Source organism: Triticum urartu, chromosome 1 (genome assembly GCF_003073215.2).
Source record: "Triticum urartu cultivar G1812 chromosome 1, Tu2.1, whole genome shotgun sequence".
NCBI classification, from domain to species: Eukaryota; Viridiplantae; Streptophyta; class Magnoliopsida; order Poales; family Poaceae; genus Triticum; species Triticum urartu.
This window is the reverse complement of record NC_053022.1, coordinates 36,360,540-36,385,993: the sequence shown is the minus strand read 5'-3', so window position 1 is coordinate 36,385,993 and position 25,454 is coordinate 36,360,540. Positions and strand designations below refer to the sequence as shown.

The following is a 25,454-nucleotide window of genomic DNA, read 5'->3' as shown; positions in this document are numbered from 1 at the left end:
TCTATGTGGTAGCTGCAAAGAACAGGGACACATGAAGAGTGAATGCAAAAACAAGGTTTTCTGTGTGGTGTGCCAGAGGCCATCTCACAGTACTGAAGAGTGTACTATGCTGAAACAGACTAAACCAATTGCCAAGTATGTTGGTTATGGGGCCAGGGGATTGGGATGCCTTCTGGTTCAGAACATTAAAAATATTGTAGCTGCTGAACACATAAATCTCATGGCTTTGGTTACTGTGCATGAAGGACAGTTAAATGACACCACTGTGGCCTATGGCTTCAGCAAGATGTTTGACTAGGGATGGACTTGGAGAGTCAAATTTCAGAGTCCAAAATCTTTTCCTATGAGATTCCCTAGTAAGGCCAAGCTGGTGGAGCTCAAAACTTTGGCAAGTTTACTCTGCTTGGCACAGGAGCTATGGTGGAGGTCGATTTCTGGAGTCCTGATGATAAAGCAAAAGGAAAACTTCACTCAGTTTGGATTAAGATGTGGGGGGTTCCTGATACTCTGAGACATTACCTGGGTGCATGTGAAATTGGTTCAGCTGGGGCCAGTGGTTGAAGTGGATATAGAACACATATATTCCAGGGAAGAAATCAGGGTGAAAGTGGGAATGAGAGACCTACATAAAATCCCTACTGGCACTGAAATAACTACAAAAGACCTGCTGCTTTATGACATTGGCTTTGAGTTTGATTCTGTTGCAGAACAGGGGTGGTACAAGTTTGACGAGGGGAATAAAAGGAAAATATTTGATTATCTTGACCTGGAGAGTTCTGAAACACAGAGAGAGAATGAGATGCAGAAAAAGAGCAAACAATCTGAGTCTGGGAAAACAAATGTCAGTCTGGGGAACTTGGGGTTGAAACAGTATGAACAAGTGGTGCTCAAAAAAGAGGACAAGTGTCAGAAAAATGAGATAGCCAAAGAAAAGACAGAGACAGTCACTGTTAGAGACACTCTGGGTGAAGAAGAAAGTTTGAGGGTGAGATTACAAAAGGCAGAGGAATTAGCAGCCAGGCAGACTGCGCAACTTATGTTGGAGGAAAAGAGGAGAAAAGAAATGGATATCATAAGAAAAACTCTAGAAAGGAGGTTCAGAGACAACATGAACTGTTGCAAATTAATCTGAAAGTAAATAAAGAGGTGAGGGGGTCACAGTCAGGGGAAAAACACTGAAAATGAAGATGAAAAAGAGGACATTGAGGAGGGAGCAGCATAAGAAGATAAGCAGGTGGAGGGGGAGGAAATGACAGACCTCGAGCTGATTGATCGGGCTGTGGGCCTGGGCTATATGGAGCCAGTGGACTATACTACAAACCAGGAAACTTATTCCTTTGGAACAAAAGTCAAAAAGGCTGAGAAAGGAGAATTGGAATCCCTAGAGTAAGAAGAACTAAGGAGATGCACCAGATTGAAAGGCAAAGAAGACCGTACGATCACTGAGCTGGCAGAAGAGAGAGTGGCTTAGAAGAATAACTATGGTGAGTCCACACCCTCTGATATCATCTCTAAAACTAATAGTCTCCTGCAAAAGATTGCTAAGGGGGTGGGAGTTAATTTGGGGAACAAACCTGACATTATTAACCATAATTTGGAGTTAATAAAAATGGCTGAACAGGCTAGAATTGATATGTGGTTAGTGGATTATAGCAATAATCAAAAACAAACCTCTCTGCCTGAGGACCTTGATATTATTGATACTGGAGAACATACTCTAGAAGATCTATTAAATCAAGGGGAAAATGAGAGAGAAGAGGAAGAGGAAGAAGACTAAGAACTCCTTAGAGGGTTTTTCTCATTAAAAAAAGGGGAAATGGGGTAAAACTACCAGAGGTTCTGGAGTTAAAACTGCCTCTGCTATTAAGACCCTAGAATCTTTTATCAAGAAAAAGAAGAAGAAAAGATGAGAGGTATTTTTTGTAATATGAGAGGATTTGGGGGAATATCAAAAAAAGATTCCTTAAGGAAATGATTATGGATATGAAGATTGATTTCTTGGGTTTACAAGAGACCGTGAGACAACAATTTTCTAGGAATGACTTGCAGCAAATTTATGCAGGAAGGGATTTTCACTGGCATTTCACTCCAGCTAGGGGGAAATCTGGTGGTCTCCTATTGGGGGTTAATTATACCACATTAGATGTGATCTCACAAGATGAGGGGGACTATCATATAAAAATGACAGTCCAAGATGCTAAAAGTAGGCTAATTTGGGACCTACTGGTGATCTATGGAGATGCACAACCAGAAAGAAAAGCTATATTTCTTACTGAGTTGTCCAGGGTTTTTCAGAATTGTGTCAATCCCATCTTGATTGGAGGGGACTTTAATATTATTAGGAAAGCTAGTGAGAAAAACAAACCAGGGTCACTTGGACATTGGAGTTTTTTTGTTCAATGCCATCTTAGAACAAGCTGGGGTGAGAGAGCTTGATATGAATGGGAGACAATTCACATGGGGGAATAACCTGCCCATTCCTACTTTGAAAAGCTGGATAGAATTCTCTGTAGCAATGAGTGGGAAGAGGCTTATCCCTTAACCTAAGTTACAACTTTAACTAGAGAAAAATCTGACCAGACTCCTCTTTTCCTGGATTCTGGGGACTTTGAAAAAACTGATCCAATTTTCAGATTTGAAAATGCTTGGTTCCTGGGGGAAGGGATTAATGAAATTGTCCAGAAGGTCTGGAATGATCCAAATATTAAGGGGGACAGTATAGATAGATTGCTAGGGAAATTTAAAAATCTAAGACCTAAACTTAAAGGTTGGAATAGAAATATGAATGCCTGGTATATGGAGCTAGAAAAGGATATTCTAATGAAATTGGATATTATTGATAAACATTGTGAGGTAAATGGCCTTACATCTGCTGATAGAAAAGAACAGATAGAATTGAGGGCCCAACTTGATAGACTCCTTAAACAGGAGGAGACTAAGTGGAGGCAAAGAGCCAAAATTGATGAGATTCTGGAGGGAGATAGCAATACCAAAATTTTCCATGCCAAGGAAAATGGGAGGCTTAGAAGAAATAGAATTAACAGATTAGAACATGATGAGGGGGGTGATAGAGGGGGGAAAATCTTATAGATTATATCACCTCTTTCTACAAAAACCTATTTGGCCCACCTGATAATTCTTCTGTCTCATTAAGTATTGATAACCCAGCTAAGATTAAGGAGGGATATAAAAAAATTCTGATTGAAGAATTTTCTTTAGAGGAAATCAAGAAGGTTTTTTTTAAATGGCACACAATAAATCACCTGGACCAGATGGGTTCACAGCTGAATTTTATCAGCACTATTGGGAAACTGGTGAAACATGATCTCAAAGCTTTACTTGATGACTTTGCTAATAGGAAAATTGATATAAGTAGATTAAATTATGGGATTATAACTCTAGTCCCAAAAGGAAAGGATGCTAATAAAATACAAAAATTCAGACTAATTTGCTTGCTGAATGTCTGCTTTAAAATCATTACAAAGGTGTTAATGAACAAGTTGAATTTGGTAGTTGCTGATGTTATTTCCCCTGTCTAGACTGCTTTTGTTAAAGGCAGATATATCATGGAAGGGGTATTGATCCTTCATGAAGCTTTGAACAACATTAAAAAGAAAAAACAAAGTGATATGCTTTTGAAAATTGATCTTGAAAAGGCACATGAAAAAATAAAATGGTCCTTCCTCTTTCAAATGTTGAGGTTGAAAGCATTCCCAGATATTTGGATAGATTGGGTAATGGAAACTATTAGAGGGGGAAAAGTTTGTGTCAAAGTTAATGGGAATTTAGGAAAATATTTCCCAACTCACAAAGGATTGAGGCAGGGGGATTCCCTGTCCCCTCTTAACTTTGATCTGGCTGCTGATGCCCTAGCAATTATGTTGGATAATGCTAGAAAAAATGGTCTGGTGAAAGGGGTTCTAAATGAATATATTCCAAATGGGGTTAATATGTTACAATATGCAGATGATACTATCTTATTATTACAAGATGATATGGAAAGTGCACACAACTTGAAATATATTTTGTGCCTTTTTGAACAAATGTCTGGGATGAAGATCAACTTTCACAAAAGTGAGATCTTCCTATTTGGGGAAGCCATTGATAAAAAAGATGAATATGCAAAAAAATACATGTCCAGTGGGTGCCTTACCTATGAAATATCTAGGACTGCATATAGATAAAAATAGAATTTGCAATAAACATTGCAAACCTCCCGAGAACAAGATGGAGACAAAATGTGAAACCTAGCAAGGTAGAATGCTTGCTAGTGCAGGAGGGTTACACTGATTCAGTCATCTTTGACAGGCATACCTTATTTTATGGTGTCCTTTTATGGGATCCCCATTGGGGTAGAAAAACGCATGGATTTCTTTAGAGCCAGACTATTATGGCAGGTGAACGACCAAAAAAAAGAAATACCATTTAGTTAAGTGGCCTGAGGTGTGCAGGACAAAGGATATGGGTGGGTTGGGAATTCAAAATCTCACACACATGAACAAATCTTTGATGTGTAAATGGTGGTGGAAATTATACACAACTGAGGGGTTGTGGCAAGATATCATCTGGAAGAAATATATTAAGAATAAAAACCTGGGCAGTGTACTTGCCAAACAAGGAGATTCCCAATTCTGGAGGGAGATATTGAAACATAGAGACCGTTTTGCCTCTTTATGTAAGTTTACAGTTGGAAAAGGGGATAAAGTACGCTTTTGGGAAGAGTGGTGGATTGGATCTGCTCCACTCAGTAAAAACTTCCCTAGACTATATGAGCTTTGTTTTGATAAAAAGAAAACAATTAAGTAGGTGTTAGAAAACAGTTTAGATAATGTTCGTTTCAGAAGAACTTTGATAGGAGATGCTAGAGAGCTCTGGGAACATATTAAAGAAGCCTGCAGTTCGGTGACTTTAAATGATGATAAAGATGAGGTGAAGTGGACATTGACCAAAAAAGGGGTATATACTATAAAATCCTTCTACAGACACTTGGTTGAGAATGGGATCAAATACCCACACCTCTACATGTGGAAAATTAAAATGCCACCCAGAATCAAGGTGTTCATGTGGCTGGCTCTTAGGAATAGCATACTTACCAAAGACAACTTGCTCCATATGGGGTGGAAGGGGGATGATAGATGTCCTTTTTGTGGACATAGAGAAAATATTAATCACCTCTTCCTCTCTTGTTCAGTTGCTAGATTGTTATGGAACAGTCTGAAATGTGCTTTTAATTTGAGAAACATTCTAGAAAATCTTGATACAATAATGAGAACCTGGGTAAAGACTTTCGGTAAAGATGAGAAGGGTTTGGTCATGATAGGCATATCAGCAATTTGCTTGACCATTTAGAAACTGAGAAATAGCATTATTTTTTTATAATAACAGGGTGAATGACCCTTGTATACCTGTTAACCTGCTTCTTAGAAATTTGAATGATTCGAATGTTTTGCAGACAAACCCCGTAAGAAGTAAGATGATGGAGGCTGGAGTGAAACAAGTGAGTGAGGTGGCGGAAGAAGTGTTCAAAGAAGCTCATGGACGGCTCCTGAAGACTGGAAGAATTATGGGGTGATCAATACTAACCTGCTTCGAGACAAAATTCTGATGCTGCGAAGAACAACTGCTTCTGCTGCAAAAAGCTTGCTCTCCTTGTTTTTTTTCAGTCTGCCTTTGATCTTTGATGTTAAAACTTTAATAATGATGTATGCCTCTAGAAGACATGTTTCCCTACCAGGGCTGGGTTCTTGTTTTGAGCCTATGCTTTGGTTCATCCCTGTAGGTTGCTGCCTCGAGGATAAATGGGGGGGGGTGGCTTTCCTCCCCCCCCCTCAGTAGGGGTGGTGAAAGACTGTGTTTGGGGGGTGGAGTTTATGTTGCATTTGTAGTTTTATTTTGCTTTGCCCTGTAAGACATGGTGATTTCTTTTAATGGAAATCGGAGAGTATGCTCTCTTTTGTAAAAAAAATATATGTGGTAGCTTGAGAGGGATTGAGCGGGACGAGAGACGCGAGGCAGGTCAACACATAAGACAAGGATTTAGACAGCTTCGGGCCCCGGGAAACATCATCTGGTAATAGCCCTACATGCTGTTTGTGACTAGGTCTCATTATGCTCATGAGGGAGTCGCCGCACAAGCCGGCCCCCCTTGTGTCTAGCCTTAGCGATTATTTTCTGTCCCTCTTGGAGTGCCCTGCCCCTCCTTATATATGTTGAAGAGGCGAGTTACATGACTAGTCCTAGTAGGATTATGATTACTCTATTACAAATGGAGTCCTAGTCTTGCTTCCTTTGTAGGAGAATAGTCCTTATACCTTTCATCTTAAACCGGCCTATCATCATACGAACCGGCATACTGGGCCTTGGGCCTTGTCGTCCGTCTGACCCGCCCAGTGCTTCTCACCACCGTCGGGGCAGGACGGAGGAGTTCTAGGACTAGCAGGCGGCGCTAGGTCTTGCGGGGAGCCATGGCCTGACCTTCGTTGCTGGTTTCTTCTTGAAATCTTATCTCCTTTACGAGTAGTGTGGGGTTGATTGGACAAGCAAGGAGGGGTGTGTTTGAGGTAATTCGGTTGTTCTCCTTGCAGAAGCGCAGGCATCTTTACTACTTTTCCTCTTCTTTTTCTTCATGATTCCGGCGTTTTTTTAGTTCATTCATTCTTGTGCTCTCGGTTCTGAGCAGAGTAATTCTTTGTCAATGTCTTGTTCGGCGGCTCAAGGGAGTTCATCACAATTCGGTCTATTTAAGATCAAGGGCTGGTTAAGATCTTCCAAGTAATTTATATCTCCTAAATAAGATAGCATCACTAAGCTGTGGTGCATGGCACTACTTTTCCCAAATTAACTCTTGGTATTATTACTCCACTTGTCATCCACTAGTACCATGATGCATAATTCGAACCTATAGGGTTGACGTTGTTTAGCTTACTGGGCAATTGCCCGTGTGTTGTAACGGGGATGAATATCTTCTTCTCCAGCTCAATGTGATTCGAGAAATGTTCTGTAAAAATATTACTGCATGAATTAGGGAAAATGATGGCATTTGAGTACTCTGGATTAGCAATACTTGTTTAATTCTTTTAGTATTTCAGACTATCAAAAGTTAAATAGTATTTGAGTACTCTGGATTAGCAATATTTGTTTATTTTTTAAAATTGTTTAGATTGCTTATCACATATGTCGCGTGGTATCTATCTCTAATTCGTTAATTGTGGGGAGGTGATCTCTCTATCTCCATCTCTGATTTGTTAAGCTTTCTCCAAAATAACGGCAGGTCGTTTCTTTTTCATATTTACGTGGGACACTAACCATATTATACACTATATTTCCTGATTATTACTCCATCCTATAACACCAGGGATGACATTGTGCCCACGAATTCTGGACGACAAACCAATCAAGCTATCCATGAATGGCAATAGACATCCACTCACCGCTATATAGGGCCATCGTGCACACTGTTTCATGTGCACAACCGTTTCGATGAAGAAAAGCAAGGTTTGTGTGTGCTCCAGTTTTTACTAAAGCCCATCTGTCTACATTACTTCATCTAGGGGGGACATTACATACACCACACTACTTCTCTTTCAAGCAACTACTGCACATGCAATAAATTGCAACAAACAAGACAAGTCGAGTCAGTTCTCCCCTGCCTTCAACTAATAAGGCCACCTCCTCACACACACATATAGGCGCCTCCACCGCCTGCTTCCAAGCCCCCCCCCCCCAACATTCTATAGACCGGCGAGGCGTATATCGTTGGTCGCTCACCATCATCCATCCATTTCATGGCACGTAACCATGAGTGTCATGGGAACAAAACTTCCAAGTCAGAGATTCAAATACACGTGGAACAAAATAAAGCATCAGTCACCAAAGCAACTTCACAAACTAAATGATTCTATAGTGAGCGATAAAAAAGACACTAGAAAATCAATCTCTGGTTCATAGTCTCTATTCCTAAAGGGGGAGTTGGCAGCCCGGTACGGTTTATTTTTGTCCAATTTTTTTGTCTCACCTCCCACCACCCCCTCCTACTGGATTTCCCCCTTCCATTGAAAAACCAAATCCCATTTAAAAGGCGAGATCATGCTTCGTGCTCGCTTTGGCAGGAGATTGAATTGAATCAGAAATCGCACCATATACTATGTGAGATCACCTTTCCTGTTAGACATACACAAGGTTGCTCCTGAGGGCTGAGTGTAACGCCCTCGATGCGGCTATATCTCTCACATGTCGAAGCACGACTTAGAGGCATAACCGCATTGAAAGCAATGTCACAAGTGAGGTAATCTTCACACAACCCATGTAATACATAAGGGAAAGAGATACAAAGTTGGCTTACAATCGCCACTTCACACAATTACATGAATAAAGCATTACAACATCCAGATACAATCAAGGTCCGACTACGGAACCAAAATAAAAGAAGACCACCCCTAATGCTACAGATCCCCGATCGCCCCAACTGGGCTCCACTATTGATCAACTGGAAACGGAAACAACACAATGGACAAGATCTTCATCGAGCTCCTCCTTGAGCTCGGTTGCGTCACCTGTACGGTATCATCGAGTACCTGCAAACTGGTTTTGGAAGTAATCTGTGAGTCACGGGGACTCAACAATCTCACACCCTCGCGATCAATACTATTTAAGCTTATAGGTACGGAAAGGTATGAGAGGTGGAGCTGCAGCAAGCACTAGCATATATGGTGGCTAACATACGCAAATGAGAGCGAGAAGAGGAGGCAAAGGCACGCTCGATGAACTATGATCAAGAAGTGATCCTAGAACAACCTACGTCAAGCATAACTCCAACACCGTTTTCAATTCCCGGACTCCGCCGGAAAGAGACCATGATGGTTACACATGCGGTTGATGCATTTTAATTAAGATAAGATTCAGGTTTTATACAACCGGACATTAACAAATTCCCATCTGCCCATAACTGCGGGCACGGCTTTCGAAAGTTCAAATCCCTGCAGGGGTGTCCCAACTTAGCCCATCACAAGCTCTCACGGTCAACGAAGGATATTCCTTCTCCCAAGACAATCCGATCAGACTCGGCATCCCGGTTATAAGACATTTCGACAATGGTAAAACAAGATCAGCAAAGCCACCCAGATGTGCCGACAAATCCCGATAGGAGCTGCACATATCTCGTTCTCAGGGCACACCGAATGAGCCAGACGTCGGGTGGGCCAGCCCAGAGTTGCCCCTGGTAGCTCCGGACATCGCTCAGTTTGGACCAACACTCATAGGAGCACTGGCCCGGGGGTTTAAATAAAGATGACCCTTGGGCAGGCCTACCCAAGGGAAAGAAAAGGCTAGGTGGCGAATGCTAAAACCAATGTTGGGCCTTGCTGGAAGAGTTTTATTCAAGGCGAACTGTCAAGGGGTTCCCATTATAACCCAACCGTGTAAGGAACGCAAAATCCGGGAACATAACACCGATATGACGGAAACTAGGGCGGCAAGAGTGGAACAAAACACCAGGCATAAGGCCGAGCCTTCCATCCTTTACCAAGTATATAGATGCATCAATATAATAAGAGATATTGTGATATCCCAACAACAATCCATGTTCCAACATGGAACAAACTCCAATCTTCACCTGCAACTAACAACTCTATAAGAGGGGCTGAGCAAAGCGGTAACATAGCCAAACAATGGTTTGCTAGGATAAGGTGGGTTAGAGGTTAGCCATGACAATATGGGAGGCATGATAAGCAAGTGGTAGGTATCGCAGCATAGGCATAGCAAAAGAGCGAGCATCTAGCAAGAAAAGATAGAAGTGATTTCGAGGGTACGGTCATCTTGCCTACAAAGTTCTCCAAGAAGACGAAGGCTTGAACCTCGTAAACATACTCAACGGGATCCTCGAACACGAACTCGTCTCCTGGCTCTACCAAGCAAGAACAACAAGCAAAGGGAGACACAATCAACCACGTGCAATGCACAAGCAACATGATGCAAAACATGACATGATATGCGGGATGCGATATGTGATGCATATGCATGATTTGGAAAGGAATGATTGAACCTGGCCTCAACTTGGAAAACCAAGAGTGCCACTGGAAAGAGGAGTTTATTTGGGTCGAAACCGATATAAAGATCGCCGGAATCGGATGCACGGTTTGGAAATGACATGCAAAACGAATATGGCAACCGTCTGCGATTAACAGCACGTGGCCATCTAAATGCATCAAGATAAATAAGCTACTGCACTCAAACATAGCAGCAAAATACATGGCAGGCATCCACTCAAGATGCTTGACAAAAGATGAACATTGAGCTACGGCTAATTCACTCAATAGCAAGCTCAAACAAGCATGGCTAAAGTACAAAAGATATCAGGTTTTCAGACTTAGTGAAATTAACAGCATGTCAGGAATTTAATATCAGGAAGCAATGTTTAGAGCATGATAACTACATGCTACAGGAACATATCCTGGCAAGGCAAGGCATGGCATGAAGCTACTCAAAGCATAAAACAAAAATCCCTTACTGACCATAAGCCAAAAGGGATCAGAAAATACAATGGCAACCATGTGAACATAGCAATTAACGAAAACAGATTCAGACTTAGTGAAAAACTGGAGCATGCAAAACAGATATCAAGTAGGCATGTTTACGAGCTCGATGCACTCACCACGAGGCATTGCATGACAAACTAAGCATACACCCATCAAGTAGACATGTCATAGAAGCTAGATATGGCAAGAATAACAACATAGCATGCACGAATCAACAACAATAAGCTCGGCAAAATTGCTAAACATGTTAACAATCTGCCAGGAACATTTTATAGCAAAAGTAGAGCTCGATTGACTCAAGCTAGGGTGCTCCTTAATTGCAAACAAAGACATGGATGGATAGAGCACCACAATATCTACAAAACATCCTTACTGATCATGCCCAAAAGAGGCACGGATCATTCGGTAGCAACATGAACACATGGCATAAAAATAATAACAGGACAAGGACTTAGAATATTTCTAAGTCCCTGAAATCAGCAACATTAAGTAAGCTACTTTGCATGCTTGTGCTAGTCACCACAGAGATCACAAAAATACATGGCATACACCGCTATAAAGATGGCATGGCATACTTCAAAACACATGTAGAACTCAAGATCATAGCATGCACACATTAATCATGGCAAAAATGACAAAAGTGCATTTGCTGATAACAGATCTGAAACTAACATCACATAGCCCTCTTCCAACAGCATTTCGGGCATCAAGATGAGCTCAAATGAAAATGATGCAATGAGATGAAATGGAGTACTCTTCGAGACGAACATTTCGATATGCTACACGCACGAATCGGAGCCATGGATGCAGAGTTATGGCATGATGAAGGTCGCATAAAAATTATGGAGAGAGGAGAAAGTCAACCGAGGTGATTAGGGTTTTCCAGATCTGAGATCCGATTGGGATCTCGCCAGGCGCGGACTTCGAGGTTCGCCGGCGACGGGAGCTCGCGATGGCCGGAGTTCGTCGCGGGGCGTCATCGGGGAAGAAGAGAGGCCGGATCCGGGAGCTCGCCGGAGAGGGCGGCGTGGTGCAGTGGCGGCGCTGATGGCGGCGGTGGCCGGCAAATGGCCTCGGGCGGCGCGGGGCGACGCCGGTGGCCGGCGTTGCAGGGGCGGCGGCGCCGGAGATGAGTGGAGGCGGCGGCGCGCTCCGGCCGAAGCTTGCGGGCGGCGGGGTCAAGCACGGTTGGTGGCGGCGGACCGGATGGGCTCCAAGGGCCGGCGCTGGGCCGCGCGGGCCCGCGGCGGCGGAGGCGATCCGGCGGGATAGGTGGCGGGCTCCGGTTCGCTGAGGGGCGGTGCGGCGGTGACGTGTCGGCGCCTCATTCGCCGGAGTGAGGTGGCGGCGGGATGGACGCGTCCGCCGGCGGGCGGACATGTCCGGCGGCGCGGAGGGAAGGAAGAAGATTGGGTTCATCTGCGCGAAAATTCCGGGAGGGACACATATTTATAGGTAGAGGGAGCTAGGAGAGTCCAAATGAGGTGCGGTTTGCAGCCACGCGATCATGATCGAACGACCTAAATGATGGAAGGGGTTTAGGTGGGTTTTTGGGCCACTTTGGAGGGGCGTTGGGCTGCAACACACACGAGGCCTTTTCGGTTCCTCGGTTAACCATTGGAGTATCAAACGAAGTCCAAATGGCACGAAACTTGACATGTGGTCTACCGTTAGTAAACCAAGGCCGCATGACAAGTCTCGGTCCAATATGAAAACGTTTAACACCCGCACACAAAAAGAGGTAGAAAGGGACACCGGATGACATAGGAGCGCCGGATTGCAAAATGGACAACGGGGAAAATGCTCCGATGCATGAGATGAACATGTATGCAAATGAAATGCACATGATGACATGATATGAAATGCATGACACGCCAGCAATGACAAGGAAACAACAGCGAAAAACTCGAAGACACCTGGCACATCGGTCTCGAGGCATTACAACACTCCACCACTACGAGAGGATCTCGTCCCGAGATCTAGAATGGCACCGGAGGGAAAACGGAAGAGAAAGATAAGAGGATAAACTAAGTTGCTTCTCTGACCAATGAGTGAGACCAAAGAACCTTGAGAGGTTGAACAAATAGAAAGAAAGAATGCAACGAAGAAGAACAAAGTTGAAAACACTCCGGTAGGGAAGAGGAACAAGGAAGAACAAATTCGGACAGCACTCCGTTTGAAAAGTGATATGAAACTTGATAAGATGGAAATAAATAGAGCAGATGACACAACACCCCGGTTGGGAATGGAAGGTAAAGACTATGAACTTGACAAACAAGATGATGGGTTGATGAGAGCAACAACACAATGCCTCCAGAACAGATGAAAGAATGGAATAAAAAGGAACGGAGGAGAAAACAGCATCTTCTGCATCAAATGAGCTTGAAAAGGCCTCTTTAGGAGAAGGGTCGAATGAAGTTGTTTGAAAACCAACAACGAAAAGAATAAGCTTGATGTGGGCTTATGTAAGACATCTCAAAATTATGAGGTGAAATCCTGTCACTGACGAAACAATATTTTGGCTTGATATCAAGAAGGAGACGAGAAACTTATTCACCGGAAGGATAAAAGAAGAACTTGGGTCTTTTATGAGCACCATAAATAGAAATAATCCTTAGGGAAGGCTTTAGGTGAAATATAACCCAAGATAACTCCACCGAAGAGGTTGATGGATTTAAAATATCTCAATCTTGACAAACATGGGAATCATGAAACAGAAACTCAAATTGTCAAGAGTGACATAACACCATCTCAAAATATGAGGTAAAAAAGAATTGCGCTCCGGATTGCAAGATGAAGGATGCTTGAGCTTCTCTGAAAAAATTGTTGATGAACACTTCGAGAAGGAATTAAATTCTTGATGAACCAACATGTAGAGCCTACATGAAGAAACTCCGGTAACAAAAGGATAACGAAAAGAAAGAGAAGTTGAGAACACAATGTGAATCCTTGCAAAGATTTAGATGAACCTTCATGGTGATATAGTTGAGAGATCTTGGAACTCCGGGAAAAGAAAGGATTAAAGAAATGAAACCGAGAATTTGATGAGACTCCGGAATAAGGAATTAATCATTTGGGTGAAACAAGAATAGGAATTATGTTATGCTTATCCTTCACCAATTAAATTGATGACAATCAACGGATTTGACATATTACTTATTCTCGTAGAAAAGATTAAGAGATATATAACATAAACTTGAGAATGTCTTCCATGAACCACCGTTAGGATTTGGAAGAACGAATAAATTGATATGATAACCAAGGAAGTGAACTCTTGAACGAACCACCGTAAGAATTGAAAATGAACAAGTAAAAGATGAAGAAACACCGGAAGGATTAGCAAATGAATGAAGATACAAGAGAGAGTTTAGATACAAGAGAACGAAGAGATCATGAACTAATTATAGGATATTTGATCGATGCACCGGTAAGATTTGGAGAACGAGAGCTGAAAGCTGGAGTGTATAAATCTGAGATGATGGGCTCCAGATGATCAAACTGAAAAGACTCCTGAATTGCTTCGAAAGGATGAAAAGAATTGTCATAATCGAAAACAATTATGAGAGGATGGCATCAAGCTAGCATCACTAATCTTGAAGATAATGGAGCAAGATATGGAGGTAAAGTCTTCTTCGGTCTTCAAAATCTGAGAATGACGATGAGAAACACCACCATGAATTGTTGAGGCACTCCGGAATGAATATTAGAAAGGTTGAACCAACGATGAAAGCATATGAAGGATCTTGGAGAAAGACATACGACTGATGATAATTCATTCTTACGTCAAACTTTGAAAGAATTTAGGCTAGCTCCAGTATAATTAGAAGAGTCAGGTATGATCCTGGGAAAGACCTGTGGGTTAGGGCCCACTCAAAAGAAACACCGTTGAACAATTTAAAAGAGAGATTGAGCCAGTTGAAATAAATGGCTTGAATGAGGTAACATCCTCAAAATATCTTGGACGGAATGATAACGGAGACACAAATCTTCTGAGAAATCTTCAGCACTCCGGAAAAATTGAATAACGAGTAGTGACTGAATGTGAGGTGCACCGGCATGAGCAGGTATTTGAAACGAGGAAGAAGGATATGATCAACAAAGCTTGAATTAAATCCACCGGAGAAGATAAAAGAAACGAAGAATGATGAGCTTGAAGCTCCATTAGAATATTCATGAGAATCCCCGGATACGAACATTGAAAGAAAAGAATGGAGAGACTTCCCATCAATAAAAAGGATACTTGATTAAGACATCTGAGTCCTTGAGGAAAAAGGGTGGGAGGGCGAGAAAAACAAAGGTAACTTGGGACGAATGAAGCAAACACCATTGAGAAGAATTGATAAATGATCTTGCTGATGCTGAAATGATCGGATCCACTTGAAGAGAAACACGCCGGTTGAAAAGGATTGGCATGACAATCTCGATGATCGAAGAGGATTAGTATTCACATAGGAGTATGAGAACGCCTCTTAGGAAAGGTATGGAATCAACACTTGTCTTCGAAGCAACTCGAATACCACAATTCAAAACAAAACAAAGGATTAGCTTGCAGAATCAGCCAGAACAAACATATGACAGAGATTTCGTCCGAAGTTTTCGTGGTGGGGCCCACATGGGCTCGATCGTACAGCACCATCATGTACAAGGCAGTGCACATGACATACGAAGCGTCCCCGAGTCAGCATAGCCAAGGACTCTTTAAGACACAACAAGACCACTGTAAAACCAACCGTGGATAGGCGGACCACTAGACGTCGAACCCCAATTTCATATCATACATCTGTCGGAAAGATATCCTAAGAACTACTTGAATTCCCACTTATAAACTCCCGAAACTTTCCGGTTATGCAATCAGGTGTTGGGGATACAGGGGAAGCATAATATCTCACCCAAAACTAGCAAATCCTACATCCAGTTGTATCCATCCTTCAACACATAACCAAGAAACCTTTGGAAATCATTTACCTCAACCTTTGAAAAGCATCCATTATACGAGTTATGGCAATACTTCCAAACTCCCGCCCCAGTACTGGGTGGCGTCGAGGTTATCTCACCAACAACTGCATAAAAGAGATTTTCGATGTCGGCGAAACTCAGGTATTCCAGAACTGCAACAATAAAATTGTGACGACAACACCTCGGAGCTCAACTCTCCGGGACACTGCCACAACCCCTAAATGTCAGGAGGCACCAAGAACAATGTTCTCGTCACAAAACCATCGGAACGATTCCAAGATACCCGCGTGATCCTAAAAAAAATTCCGTGAAATTTGTGGAGAGAAGAGTCAAAACTCTACGTCAGGATGCCTCACCAGAGCGACGAAGGGACTGAGGAGTAAAAAGAATCCTACTCTCCGATATATATAATCCTAAAAGACTCAAAACATTTTTCTAGACTCAACAACGCCAGCGATTCGATCAAGCAGGGGGCTCCTAAGTCGGGGAAGGCTCTGATTACCCACTTGTAATGCCCTCGATGCAGCTATGTCTCCCACGTGTCGAAGCATGACTTAGAGGCATAACCGCATTGAAAGCAATGTCGCAAGTGAGGTAATCTTCACACAACCCATGTAATACATAAGGGAAAGGGATACAAAGTTGGCTTACAATCGCCACTTCACACAATTACATGAATAAAGCATTACAACATCCAGATACAATCAAGGTCTGACTACGGAACCAAAATAAAAAAAGACCACCCCTAATGCTACAGATCCCCGATCGCCCCAACTGGGCTCCACTATTGATCAACTGGAAACGGAAACAACACAATGGACAAGATCTTCATCGAGCTCTTCCTTGAGCTCGGTTGCGTCACCTGTACGGTATCATCGAGCACCTGCAAACTGGTTTTGGAAGTAATCTGTGAGTCACGGGGACTCAGCAATCTCACACCCTCGCGATCAAGACTATTTAAGCTTATAGGTAGGGAAAGGTATGAGAGGTGGAGCTGCAGCAAGCACTAACATATATGGTGGCTAACATACGCAAATGAGAGCGAGAAGAGGAGGCAAAGGCACGCTCGATGAACTATGATCAAGAAGTGATCCTAGAACAACCTACGTCAAGCATAACTCCAACACCGTGTTCAATTCCTGGACTCCGCCGGAAAGAGACCATCACGGTTACACACGCGGTTGATGCATTTTAATTAAGATGAGATTCAGGTTTTCTACAACCGGACATTAACAAATACCCATCTGCCCATAACCACGGGCACGGCTTTCGAAAGTTCAAATCCCTGCAGGGGTGTCCCAACTTAGCCCATCACAAGCTCTCACGGTCAACGAAGGATATTCCTTCTCCCAAGACAATCCGATCAGACTCGGCATCCCGGTTACAAGACATTTCGACAATGGTAAAACAAGACCAGCAAAGCCACCCAGATGTGCCGACAAATCCCGATAGGAGCTGCACATATCTCGTTCTCAGGGCACACCGGATGAGCCAGACGTCGGGTGGGCCAGCCCAGAGTTGCCCCTGGTAGCTCCGGACATCGCTCAGTTTGGACCAACACTTAGAGGAGCACTGGCCCAGGGGTTTAAATAAAGATGACCCTTGGGCAGGCCTACCCAAGGGAAAGAAAAGGCTAGGTGGCGAATGGTAAAACCAATGTTGGGCCTTGCTCGAAGAGTTTTATTCAAGGCGAACTGTCAAGGGGTTCCCATTATAACCCAACCGTGTAAGGAACGCAAAATCCGGGAACATAACACCGATATGACGAAAACTAGGGCGGCAAGAGTGGAACAAAACACCAGGCATAAGGCTGAGCCTTCCACCCTTTACCAAGTATATAGATGCATTAATATAATAAGAGATATTGTGATGTCCCAACAACAATCCATGTTCCAACATGGAACAAACTCCAATCTTCACCTGCAACTAACAACGCTATAAGAGGGGCTGAGCAAAGCGGTAACATAGCCAAACAATGGTTTGCTAGGACAAGGTGGGTTAAAGGTTAGACATGGCAATATGGGAGGCATGATAATAAAATGTTAGGTATCACAGCATAGGCATAGCAAAAGAGCGAGCATCTAGTAAGCAAAGATAGAAGTGATTTCGAGGGTATGGTCATCTTGCCTACAAAGTTCTCCAAGAAAACGAAGGCTTGAACCTCGTACACGTACTCAACGGGCTCCTCGAACACGAACTAATCTCCCGACTCTACCCAAGCAAGAACAACAAGCAAAGGGTGACACAATCAACAACGTGAAATGCACAAGCAACATGATGCAAAACATGGCATGATATGCGGGATGCGATATGTGATGCATATGCATGATTTGGAAAGGAATGATTGAACCTGGCCTCAACTTGGAAAACCAAGAGTGCCACTGGAAAGAGGAGTTGATTTCGGTCAAAATCTATATAAAGATCGCCGGAATCGGATGCACGGTTTGGAAATGACACGCAAAACGAATATGGCAACGGTCTGCGATTAACAGCACGTGGCCATCTAAATGCATCAAGATAAATAAGCTACTGCACTCAAATATAGCAGCAAAATACATGGCAGAGATCCACTCAAGATGCTTGACAAAAGATGAACATTGAGCTACGGCTAATTCACTCAATAGCAAGCTCAAACAAGCATGGCAAAAGTGCAAAAGATATGAGGTTTCAGACTTAGTGAAATTTACAGCATGTCAGGAATTTAACATCAGGAAGCAATGTTTAGAGCACGATAACTACATGCTACAGGAACATATCCTGGCAAGGCAAGGCATGGCATGAAGCTACTCAAAGCATACAACAAAAGTCCCTTACTGACCATAAGCCAAAAGGGATCAGAAAATACAATGGCAACCATGTGAACATAGCAATTAACGAAAACAGATTCAGACTTGGTGAAAAACTGGAGCATTCAAAACAGATATCAAGTAGGCATGTTTACGAGCTCGATGCACTCACCACAAGGCATTGCATGACAAACGAAGCATACACCCATCAAGTAGACATGGCAAGAACAACAACATAGCATGCACGGATCAACAACAATAAGCTCGGCAAAATTGCTAAACATGTTAATAATCTGCCAGGAACATTTTATAGCAAAAGTAGAGCTCGATTGACTCAAGCTAGGGTGCTCCTTAATTGCAAACAAAGACATGGATGGATAGATCACCACAATATCTACAAAACATCCTTACTGATCATGCCCAAAAGAGGCACGCATCACTCGGTAGCAACATGAACACATAGCATAAAAATAATAACAGGACAAGGACTTAGAATATTTCTAAGTCCCTGAAATCAGCAACATTAAGTAAGCTACTTTCATGCTTGTGCTAGTCACCACAGAGATCACAAAAATACATGGCATACACCCCTGTAAAGATGGCATGACATACTTCAAAACACATGTAGAACTCAAGATCATAGCATGCACACATTAATCATGGCAAAAATGACAAAAGTGCATTTGCTGATAACAGATCTGAAACTAACATCACATAGCCCTCTTCCAACAGCATTTCGGGCATCAAGATGAGCTTAAATGAAAATGATGCAATGAGATGAAATGGAGTACTCTTTGAGATGAACATTTCGATATGCTACACGCACGAATCGGAGCCATGGATGCAGAGTTATGGCATGATGAAGATCGCATAAAAATTATGGAGAGAGAGGAGAAAGTCAACTGAGGTGATTAGGGTTTTCCAGATCTGAGATCCGATCGAGATCTCGCCGGGCGCGGACTTCGAGGTTCGCCGGCGACGGGAGGTCGCGGTGGTCGGAGTTCGTCGCGGGGCGTCGTCGGGGAAGAAGAGAGGCCGGATCCGGGAGCTCGCCGGAGAGGGCGGCGTGGTGCGGTGGCGGCGGTGGCCGGCGAATGGCCTCGGGCGGCGCGGGGCGACGCCGGTGGCCGGCGTTGCAGGGGCGGCGGCGCGCTCCGGCCGAAGCTTGCGGGCGGCGGGGTCGAGCGCGGTTGGTGGCGGCAGACCGGATGGGCTCCGAGGGCCGGCGCTGGGCCGCCCGGGCCCGCGGCGGCGGAGGCGATCTGGTGGGATAGGTGGCGGGCTCCGGTTCGCTGAGGGGCGGTGCGGCGGTGACGTGTCGGCGCCTCATTCGCCGGAGTGAGGTGGCGGCGGGATGGACGCGTCCGCCGGCGGGCGGACATGTCCGGCGGCGCGGAGGGAAGGAAGAAGATAGGGTTCATCTGCGTGAAAATTCCGGGAGGGACACATATTTATAGGTAGAGGGAGCTAGGAGAGTCCAAATGAGGTGCGGTTTGCAGCCACGCGATCGTGATCGAACGACCTAGATGATGGAAGGGGTTTAGGTGGGTTTTTGGGCCACTTTGGAGGGGCGTTGGGCTACAACACACACGAGGCCTTTTCGGTTCCTCGGTTAACCGTTGGAGTATTAAACGAAGTCCAAATGGCACGAAACTTGACAGGCGGTCTACCGGTAGTAAACCAAGGCCACATGACAAGTCTCGGTCCAATCCGAAAACGTTTAACACCCGCACACGAAAAGAGGTAGAAAGGGACACCGGATGACATAGGAGCGCCGGATTGCAAAACAGACAACGGGGAAAACGCTTGGATGCATGAGACGAACATGTATGCAAATGAAATGCACATGATGACATGATATGAAATGCATGACATGCCAGAAATGACAAGGCAACAACAGCGAAAAACTAGAAGACACCTGGCACATCGGTCTCAGGGCGTTACACTGAGGCCATGGTAGTAGTGAGGACGCGGAAGAGGAGGAGGAAATGGGCGGCGCAGGGAGAGGAGTGGGGGAAGCATGAGAGGAGAGGGGAGGCGGGTGCGCTGCTTTTCTTCACCGGGTCTAGGGTTCACTTTGCCCAGACCGTGATTGGCGAGCACACGACGTACACTCCGCGTACCAAAAACTAAAGAAAACCTACGCAAATTGCATGATCCCACATCAAACAAGCCCGTGTGTCATCCTCTCCCGAAGTGGCTGTTGACGTGAAAAGAAACTGACGGTTGACCAGCCGCCAGCAACCAAAAGGACACTGTGGTAAATCCATTGAGCGGTTAAAAACAACGTGAGCGTGCCATGCCCCTAGAATAGAATGACGGGTAGCCCATCTGGATTTATAAGAAGAATATATGCGCAGGTGTTCTTATGTTCGCTCCTATAGGATTCTACATATTTTTCATTTAAATTTGGGTGGTCATCGCTTGTGGAGATTCCTGATGTACTTGTCCTTTTCATCAAAATGACAATACAGTGGCGTCGTGGTATGAGTTTCTCTGCTTTCTTTGTCGTCCCCGGGAAGTGCATTGCGTCGTTACATGTGCTTGAGGACAAACATGCCGAAGGCGATGTCGAGGAAGGTGGCGACGGTGATCCCCAAGATGCCTGCCAGGATCCCAGGAACCACCAGGAGGCCCAGCCCTTGGCGATGGCCACCCCGCGGGCGGTGGTCGGGCCGCCGACGTTGGCGTTGGACGCGATGAGCAGCAGCTTCTTCTTGATCCCCAGCAGCCTCCCGACGGCTCTGGCGTGGTGGTCTTTGACCTTACCTCTGACAGAAGTAGTGTTTTTTTCTTTGTTTTTTAGTTTTTCTTATGCTTAGTGTCTGAGTTCTGCGTTGTAAAAGCCCTTGCACGCACTTGTGTCAAACATGTCCCAAACAGGGAAGTGAAACATGCGCTATCCCACCTGGCACCACCGAGCTTCCGCTCGGGCAGCGCGCCATGGGCGCGCCCCAACCACTAGTGCCCCTAGAATGACGGGTAGCCCATCTGGATTTATAAGAAGAAATTTATGCGCAGGTGTTCTTATGTTCGCTCCTATAGGATTCTATACATCTCATTTAAATTTGGGTGGTCTCGCTTGTGAAGATTCCTGATGTACTTGTCCGTTTCATCGAAATGACAATGCCCGTGGTATGAGTTGCTCTGCTTTCTCTGTAGTGGTTGGGGAGGGCGGAAAGCAAGGGATGAGAGGGAGCTGCCTTCCGCATCAGCTGCTAGATGATGGGCGCAACCGCATTCAGGCATTACATGTGCTTGAGGACAAACATGTCGAAGGCGATGCCGAGGAAGGTGGCGACGACGATCCCCAAGATGCCGGCCAGGATGCCCGAAACCACCAGGGAGGCCCAGCCCGACCCTTGGTGGTGGACATCCCGCAGGCGGTGGTTGGTCCGCCGACGTTGGCGTTGGATGCGATGAGCAGCAGCTTCTTCTCCATCCCCAGTAGCCTCCCGGCGCACATGATCACCAGCAGGTGCACGGCGATCTGCATGAACGCGAACACGAAGATGCCCAGGGTCGTGTGGACGACGTTGCGGATGCTCCCATTGGCCCCCACCACGGCGAAGAACACCTACATGGGGACCACGGCCATGGCCTCGCCGGCGGGGGCGAGCCTGCCGATGTGTGACGGGAACAGCGTCGCCAGCGCCACCACGATCGCCGTGATGCAGGGGAGGCTGCCGCCCTGTATGCTCAGCAGAGCTGTCGCGTGTTTGCCCGCCTTGCATATCGCGAATGACACGGCCATCGCCGTCGCACTCTCCAGGACCGGCAGCCCGTCGCCACCGATGGCACCGGCAGCCCGAGCGGGCTCGCCGTTGGCGTTATCTCCTTTGGAGTGCAGAACCTCTTCGGCCGGGATCTTGGCGGCTAGCGCGAAGAACATGGTGAAGTAGAACGCGCAGATCACGTTGTCGGCGGCCAGCCCTGCCGCCAGCGCCGATGGGGTCACCTGCAGGGCCTCTGCGACGGTGACGTAGTTGACGGGTCCTCCGATGTGATGTGTCGGCTCATTAGGGCCGCCGCGATCTTCCGGTTGTCTTGTCCGAGGGATCGCATCTACGAATGCCACCATTGTGGCCACCACGGTGGTCACCGAGCGGCTCTGATGGTCAACGTCGTCCCCCGTCAAAAATGTAGAAAAGTATATTTTCATCTCTCAACTCTTAACGAAGTCTAAATTTAGTCCCTCAACTTCAAAACCGGACAAATTGCACCCTCAATTCTTGAAACCGGCAAGTTCAGTCCCTTGTCTAGACATACCTGCTATCACTGCTGACTCAGCATGGTTTTGGCCAGTCTTGGAATTATTTCTCTCTCCTGTCTTCTTCCTTCTCACATTGGCTCATTGAGCCATTTCATCAAACAGCTTGCATGCACTGTGTGTGCCGTCCATGGCTGAACCCACGCAAGTCCCTCTAGCTAGCCATAATGCCCCTCCTCTACTTCGCGGGCCACCGCGAGCTTGCTGCACCTCACTGGACAGTGCAGTCCCATTCTACCTCACCAGACAACGCATCCCACGACCAGTGGAGGAGCCAGGAATTAAAGATTAGGGGGGCCAAATGACACAAACTTTGCATTGCAGGGGCCAAACTACACTAATGCATGTATTATTCTCTAAATTCTGCACTGTTCATTGTTATATTAGTACCAAATCAGTGATGTTAGGGGGGCAGGGCCCCTGCTGGTCCCCCTGTCTCCGCCACTGCCCATGACCGCCCTTGCTTCATCACAAGGATGCAGGAAAGCAGTCGGTGTCGCCATGGTGGCCGCGGAGGTTGAAAGCAAGCTGATGACCCACAAGTATAGGGGATCTATCGTAGTCCTTTTGATAAGTAAGAGTGTTGAACCCAATGAGGAGTAGAAGGAAATGATAAGCGGTTTTCAGCAAGGTATTCTCTGCAAGTATTGAAATAAGTGGTAACAGATAGTTTTGTGATAAGATAAATTGTAACGAGCAACAAGTAACAAAAGTAAATAAAGTGCAGCAAGGTGGCCCAATCCTTTTTGTAGCAAAGGACAAGCCGGAACAAACTCTTATATAAGTAAAAGCGCTCTCGAGGACACATGGGAATATCGTCAAGCTAGTTTTCATTGCATTCATATGATTCGCGTTCAATACTTTGATAATTTGATATGTAGGTGGACCGGTGCTTGGGTGCTGTTCTTACTTGAACAAGCATCCCACTTATGATTAACCTCTATTGCAAGAATCCGCAACTACAACAAAAGTATTAAGGTAAACCTAACCATAGCATGAAACATATGGATCCAAATCAGCCCCTTACGAAGCAACGCAGAAACTAGGGTTTAAGCTTCTGTCACTCTAGCAACCGATCCTCTACTTATTACTTCCCAATGCCTTCCTCTAGGCCCAAATAATGGTGAAGTGTTATGTACACTACAAAAAAAAGACACATCCGTGACATTTTTGGCCGAACGAAATTTTTTTCTGTCATACATATGACACTTCTATTACGATAATTGTGACAAAACCCGGTATCATCATAGATGTGGTGGGATCCTACTTCTATGACAAAAAATCATGACAGAAAATGGGCTTTTCTTCCTGGGCGGGCCGGAGACGCAGCTGCATGACATTCTTTGGGCCATCCATGACGGAAAAAACCGTGGTAGAAGCAAGGGGGAGGAAAATTTTGGGGAGTTCCCGGTTACGGTGGGAGGTCGGGAGCCGAGCGATGCACGTTTCTCTCATACACATACGCACGTGTGTGCGAGGCGTTGGCTCTAACTGAACCCGAGCGAGGCATTGGGCTCTAACTGAACCCGAGCGATTGCGCTGCAGGCTACGCATTACTGAACCCGAGCGATCGATCGATGGTTGTTAACTGAACCCGATCGAGCGATTCCTTGGCTACTGCTGCTAACTGAAGCCGATCGATGGGATGAACAGTGAGCGTTGCGGGGGGGGGGGGGGGGGGGGGGGGGGGGGGGGGGGGGGGGGGGGGGGGGGGGGGGGGGGTTGGATGAACAGTGAGCGGTGGCGTTGCCTCTGGATGAATAGGAAACCGTGGTGTGGTGGAGGGCTGGATGAACAGTAGACGGTGGAGGGGTGCCCGTGGAGGGGTGGATGAACAGGACCCCGTGGTGTGGAGGGCAGGATGAACAGTAGACGATGGAGGGGTGCCCGTGGAGGGGTGGTTGAACAGGACCCCGTGGTGTGGAGGGCTGAATGAACAGTAGATGGTGGAGGGGTGGTTGAACAGTAGCCGGTGGAGTAGCGCGCGGTGGAGGCTGGATGAACAGGAGCCCATGGAGGCTAGAGGAGGTCGACGGTGGATGAACAGTAGCCCGTGGAGGCTGGAGGGGGTCGACGGTGGAGATGAACGGCATCCCATGGAGTCCCGTTTTGCGGTACGCCACACCCCTCCCGATGAACAGGACCCCCGTTTCGACCGTAGCGCTCCAACACAAGTCCGTTTCCTCCGTTTTGTGGTACGCCACACCCCTCCCGATCAACAGGACCCCCGTTTCGACCGTAGGAGGTCCATTTCCTCCATTTTGCGGTACGCCACACCCCTCCCGATCAACAGGACCCCCGTTTCGACCGTAGGAGGTCCGTTTCCTCCGTTGTGCGGTATGCCAGGCCTCGTTTCCATCGCCTCTTCCGTCCAAGCCCTCCCGATGAACACGACCACGCATTCCGTTGCCTCCCCATGAACACGACGACGACGCTGTTTCTCCGTTCCGACCCAGCCATGTACACGAGCCCTCGCCGTACAAATGCGCGAGTAGGCGTTCGAGACCCCGCCCGTATGTACACATACGTGGCCGTATTTTCTTTCTTGCACCCTGGCCGCCTCTACTACGACACGTGCGCGCCTCTACATCCACTAGTATATATGTACGTACACGTTCGCGACCAGAATGACAACGCTACGTACGCTTCGACCAGGTGGGTCCCGACTGTCAGGCACTTCCTTGCCTGTGAAGATGTAGCTGGTGGGTCCCAGCAGTCAGGGGGGCGAAATACGGTGGCCCGTCCGGTGGGTCCCCGCTGTCAGGTGGAGGAATAATTATTTTGCACGTAATAAGGAGGCACTTCCTTGCTGCGGCCGTGGACCCAACTGTCAGCCTCTCCACGTACAGTCCACGTCCGATGGAAATCATTCCTTGACCACGTTGACCACGCCGCGCCGAGAGCACCAGG

The 25,454-nt window shown here is 45.9% G+C and overlaps 1 pseudogene; it reads right to left on the bottom strand.

Annotated features, from left to right (window-relative positions):
- Positions 1-20,808: 20,808 nt before the first annotated feature.
- Positions 20,809-22,339, bottom strand: LOC125532662 (annotated as a pseudogene).
- Positions 22,340-25,454: the final 3,115 nt, after the last annotated feature.